Below are 6,515 nucleotides of genomic sequence, written 5' to 3' on the forward strand. Positions count from 1 at the left end.
GAAAGTTCTGGTTCTAGCTAGTGTATTCCGATCACCTCGAGATGGCAGTAATAATTGCATATAAAAAGGCTAGCGGCGCAACTGTAATTAAATATTTGGAATTACCGCGTTGGTTCGAAAAAGTTCTGGTTCTAGCTAGTGTATTCCGATCACCTCGAGATGGCAGTAATAATTGCATATAAATAGGCTAGCGGCGCAACTGCGAGTTAGTCTGCGTAGGAAAGGCGAAGGAAGCGAAACTGTCTATTGTGAAATAAAGTAACACCCGTCAATAAAAGTATTTTGATTTGACTTATTGTTTTTATGTGTGATTTGTTAGTATGGAAAAGAAGCGAAAAATCGACAGTGAATGCAGAACGTTCCAAGAAAAATGGAACTTTCAGTATTTTGTGATTGAGTCCAGTAATAAGGCGCTATGTTTAATTTGTAATGAAACCATAGCTGTTCTCAAAGACTATAACATTAAACGACACTATGAATCGAAACATCTTCAAGTTACTCCAAGTATACAGGAAGTTTGCGGAAGGAAAAATTTGAAGCTTTGAAACGCGGACTCAAATCGCAACAATCTTTGGTTACCAAAGCGAATACTGAACAAGAGTCTGCAACTCGCGTCAGCTTTCGTGTGGCTCTTGAAATCGGAAAACGTGCAAACCATTCACCGATGGAGAAATGATAAAAGAATGCTTGATGCAGTAGCCGAAGAAATATGCCCCGAAAAGGTAAATCTATTTAAAAGTGTCAGTTTGTCAGCAAACACCGTGGCTCGGAGGGTGCAAGACATCGCAGAAAATATATCATACCAACTGTCTGACAAAAATGGGCATCATGAGTGGTTTTCTCTAGCATTGGATGAGTCAACGGATGTGTCGGATACTGCTCAGGTGTTGATTTTTATTCGCGGAGTAGATAAAAGCTATGAAGTGTATGAAGAACTTCTTGATATTGATAGTATTCACGGCACGACAACTGGGACAGATATTTTTAAGGGAGTTGAAAATGCCATTAATGGCATTTTAATTTTTATTAATAAAAAGAACCTTCGATGGAGAAATTTGAAATCTATAACAACTGATGGAGGCAAAAATATGTATGGTAAAAATAAAGGAGTGGTTGCACTTGTGTCAAAGGCTGTAGAAAATGATGGTGGTTCAAAACCATTAGTCTTACATTGTATCATTCATCAACAGTCCTTGTGCGGAAAATGTTTGGATATGTCTGATGAAGTTCTAAAAACAGTCATAACAGTTGTTAACTTCATCAGATCCACTGAGCTGAATCACCGACAATTCCGCGAGTTTATTCAACAGATTGGAGAAAATGATTTACCATATCATACTGCCGTACGCTGGCTTAGTTGCGGAAAAGTCCTTAAGCGCTTTTTTGAACTTCGAGCAGAGATCGAAATTTTTTTAAATGAGAAGCAGCGCCTTTTTGCCGATTTAGAAAATAGTGAATGGATGTAGAAGTTAGCCTTTTATGTCGATTTAACAAATCATATGAACGAACTGAATTTGAGATTGCAAGGAGAAAATCAGCTTCTCCCTGATTTATACACCAATGTCAAATCCTTCAGGCAGAAAATAATACTATTTCAATCGCAATTACGTAAAAATGTTTCACACATTTTGAAACGTGAAATATTCAGCCACACTACAGAGACTGAATTTCCCATCAATTTTGCAATCGAAACTTTGGGTGCTTTGAAGATAAATTTTGATACTCGTTTTTCAGATATTGATGTCATTGCGAATGAAATTAAGCTTTTTCAAAATCCTTTTGATTCTGATATTGAAACCCTGGCTCCGGAAGTTCAAATGGAAATTATTGATTTACGGTGCAGTGATATGCTTAAGAACAAATATCAAAATGCATCTTTGTTGGAATTTTATAAGAGTCTTCGGCTGGAACAATTTGATAATTTGCATAAATTTGCTCGTGGGTTGTTTTCTGTTTTTGATACTACTTACTTGTGTGAGAACACGTTTTCCAAGATGAAGTACACAAAAAATGTTTACAGATCTCAATCAACCGATGAGCATCTTAAATCTCTTTTGATAATTGGTACAAGTAAAATTGATCCACAACTACGAAGTATTGTCGGTGGAAAATCACAATTACATAAATCTCATTAGTGTTTTTGTTTTACTGTGATTCATTTCAATTATTTGTTAGTTATTAATATGCTTAAACTTGAGTTAAGTTTTCTTTGTCGTTAAGTTTTACCTTGCAAGTAAATAAAACCGAGTAATTATCATTCTGTGTTTTCTTCTTCAACTTAGCATAGCATAATAGTAACAACAATTAGGTAATCATTGGCTGCCGCGGGCCGGATTGATGACACTGGCGGGCCGGATTTGGCCCGCGGGCCGTAGTTTGGTTGGAGACCCCTGATCTATACAATGACCTACACTTTTTTGAAGTTGAATAACCGGTTGCGGAGTATTGAGGTTTGAATTAGGGACTAGGAATTTCATAGCACCATCAGCCTATGTCAAATTTTTTGAAATTAGTGTTCATTGGAAAAAGAAATGAATTAGTAACATATCTTACAATAGAAAAGAGTCAGTTTCAATAGCATTTTGTTTTAACCTCATTATTTTTTATCATATACATCAAAAACTCATTTGAGCAAATGTGTCCAAAATCAGATGAACAAGGTGTAAATTTCCATAATACGATTTTGAAGAAGTGTTATAAAGATAAATTGAAATATTCCGAATCTTGGATTCATGAAGGCCAGGGGTCGAACCGAGTCCGAAATTTTCGGAAAACTGCGATATTTCGGTAAAGGTCCGAAATTACCGTATATTTTTGACAACATCAGAAAATTCCGAAAATCTACTCAACGTAAATTTTACCATGTACTTATTAAATTTCATAACATAACCAATAATAATTTATCAACTGGGTATGTTTGTTGAATGACCTGGAATAATAGTTTTTATATTTCCCGCCAAATATCGTGGCTCTATAGTGCAAGAAACTTTACAGCCTTCACTGGACCATTTCAGGCCTCCAGACCTATGATTCATATCATATACGATGAGCTTCATCGTCTAGCGTCTTTACTTACTGCAATAATATGTAAGCCAGAATCGATTAAGAATAATGTTGGCGTCTGCAATGATATATTATTGCCTACCCCTCTCCTTCCAACAAATAAAATAATTTTGAACGATGATGTGATGAGTGAAATTTATGCATTAGAAGAGGATGTTCGGCTGAGTTTCCTAACAAATTCCCAAGAGCACATCAAAGTAGCATGTCCCCATATAATCAAAAAAAGTTTTATGGGCAATAATTTCCTTCAGTTATGTCGATGTCTTCAGCCAGAACAGCGAAAGAAATCAGCGTGGGTCGAATCGCAACACAAGCTCGTGCGTTGCCGTTACAAGTTGATGTCGGACTTGTGCAAGATGAATGACGATTGTTACTACTAGAAGAAGACGCTGTGCGGTTGGACAAAGGTAACTCAAGAATCGATGACTACTGGCGTCAATTTCTTCTCCTAAAAACGAACACTGGAGAGTTAAGGTTCCCTAATGTCACTAAGGTCGTTAAAGCTGTTCTTTATTTGTCCCATGGACAAGTTGCAAGGAATTGGCTAATTTGGCGCAACATGCCTGTAACTCCTACAAATCACACCTCGAAGAGGAAAAAAAGAAGAAAGAGGAGGAAAGATAGCGAAGAGAAGAAAGTTTTCTGAGAAAAAAAGAAGCGGAGGCGGCGAAATTAGAAATCGCTACTAAGATGAGTGGATTGAAAACTGGAGAGGAAGAAATAAAGGAGTTGAAGAACCAAGCTGCAAAAAGGAAGATAGAAGTCAAATTTTTTGAGTAAGCAAAAAAGAAATTATAAACACAAGACCTAACTGAGGTTGCTATAGCCGCCACCCTGCTGGAAGGGGCGGCAAGGTCAGAGACAATGAATACAACCAGAAAGCTTGATACCGTCGAAAACCAAGTTCAAGAAAGTGTAATCTCCGTCACTGTACTTTACCTCATTACAAATATTGTAAGTCTTCAAATAATGCCGTTGTAATTTTTTTTTATTGCCAATACATTCAAAAAAGCCGACTGCACTCTGTGTTTGGAGTTTGTGGGTTTCAGGCCAGTCTCAATGTGCAACACTTATAAATTCCCATATGTTGCACATTGCAACTTTGCCTGAAACCCTGAAACTAGTGAATTTGAAACAGTTATAATTATGTTTTACATAGAAATCTGTCATTTAAAAAATCTCGATCTCCGACACTGAGAGCCCGTACTCGTACGTAGATAGTGGGAAATTACAGTCATCTCCGTCATTTTGCTTTTTCCATAAGTTAAATACTGAAAATGAAAATTTTTAAATTTTTTTGAGAGGAATCAGAGCTAAAACTCTGTGTTTACCGTATGGGAAAATGCCCTATGAGAACTACTTCCTCACTATCTGCGTACGCGTACTAGTACACGGCCTGAGCCGCTGTCCGAAAATTCCGCAAATCCAGGTTCGCGTTACGAAATTTCCGAAAATTCAAGACTTTCAATTGGTTCGACCCCTGATGAAGGTTAAAAGAAATCAACTGAATCAAACAAAAATGTACAAGAAAAGTGAAACTTCCGATACAATAATTGATAATGAGTTCATTAGGATAAACTTTTAAAGATGAAATCAAATCAATTTATTTATCACAAAAAATACATAAATATTCAATCAACAAAGATCAAAGACAGATGCATCTTAATCGGACTAGTCAGGAAAATGGGAAGTATATATATACAGGGATTGAAACTAAATACAGGTAGAAAGATTGAAAGCCGAAAACCTTCAATCAATCGGAATGTTAGATGGAAGAGAACAGCTATTGAGTAAACGGTATAGCGGTTTATGGAATGAATAGAGAGAACACTCACGCTAGTCCAACCGTATATATCGCCCCACCGATATAGACATTTACACTATTGGTTTAAAATGTTTCTTTAAAAAATTTTTCGCTTACCTAAAAACGTATTTCCAGTTGAAGTTGGTTAATGTTCTTTAAAATTTTAATACAATTTTATTTTGTCTAATACAGTCGTGTAGTAGCTAGATAGACTGTATTTTTAGCCCTATGCATGCATTTTCAACTCGCCAAATAAAAATGTATAAAAAAATCTCAAAATTGTAACAAATGATGCTGATTTGGTAATTTTATGCAGATGCATAATTAATTTCCATATCAAAGAGAAACAAGTTTCTACGCTTAAGGAAATTCATAAAACCATCATCCGAAATATTGACTGTCAGGGTAATAGGGAGTTTTTTTAAAAGAAATTCATTAACTTGGATTTCCATGGAGAAAGGTGAAAAATAACAGTAAAATATTGATGGAACGCCAAACTATTCGACTACTTAGGATAGAATTCTTGAAGAAAATGTGAACGTATAGAGAAGAATGTCGACTTATTACACACACGCACCAAAAAGGTTGAAGTGATACTACCATGTAAGGTCTGAAAAAATCATTTAGTCAAATTAAGATTTATTCCCAACAGGAGTACCCAGTTATTAGATCGAAATTAAATTGTAATACAGGTGATTATCCCAACGAGATGAATTTTGATAGTTATAAGAAATGCCATGACTAATTCCAATCCAATCTCTCGGGTACCGACAATGATTAACAATTTCAAGTTTTTGTACACCCTTTCACGGAGTGTGATATCAATATTGAACCTAGAACTTGAATGTGGTTGCCAACATAAGACTTCCGTCTAAAGATATGAACCGTGTTAGGAATCACACGTTAAAAGGTAAGACCTCGTTAGTCCTTAGCTCGCACAAGTTTCTAAACTTCTGAGAGTTGTCGTTCGTATAGGGGCGACAGCTGATTAACGGAAAAACAGATTTTTTTCAAACGTGCAAGCCACTCTCAGATACACCTACACAGCCCACTGACTAATAAGAAAGTTATTCTTCCTTATTGATAAGACTTTAGGTTCAAATTTTAAGAACAAATTGGAAAGTTAATTGATATCATACGTAATTTTAGAAAGTGCGGAAACTGAAGATCCTGTTTCGATTTCCATTTTTAGAGTAATACCTTTAAATTTCTTTCAAATTGAAAAAAACCCTCAAAATGATCATCGACATCCCTTCTTTTCAGAATACGAATCTACTTCGACATATTGATTATATTTAATTTTCATTTGTCTGGTACATTCTTCTAACAAAAGCTGCTCACGTGTCCTGTACTTCTGCACATATGACACTGCGCATTCTTGATATAACAATGTCTGTCGTCATAATCAGATTTACCATACCACCTACAAGATTTTGGGGTTGAGAACCCAAACAAACTTCGGCTAGTATTCGATGCGGTCAAATCCAACGACACATGCCTGAATGATGAGTTATTGTTGTTGCCTGATTTATTTATTGATTTGTTGGGGATTAATTTGGACACCAATATGTATTGGCACAATCATGTCGCTGGCATTGCGAATGCTGCTTCTTAAAAGCTTGGAACACTGTTCCGAACCAGAAAACTG

Source organism: Leptinotarsa decemlineata, unplaced genomic scaffold, assembly GCF_025532065.1.
Source record: "Leptinotarsa decemlineata unplaced genomic scaffold, Ldec_3_MD MMD2_tig00026340_RagTag_RagTag, whole genome shotgun sequence".
Lineage (NCBI taxonomy): Eukaryota > Metazoa > Arthropoda > Insecta > Coleoptera > Chrysomelidae > Leptinotarsa > Leptinotarsa decemlineata.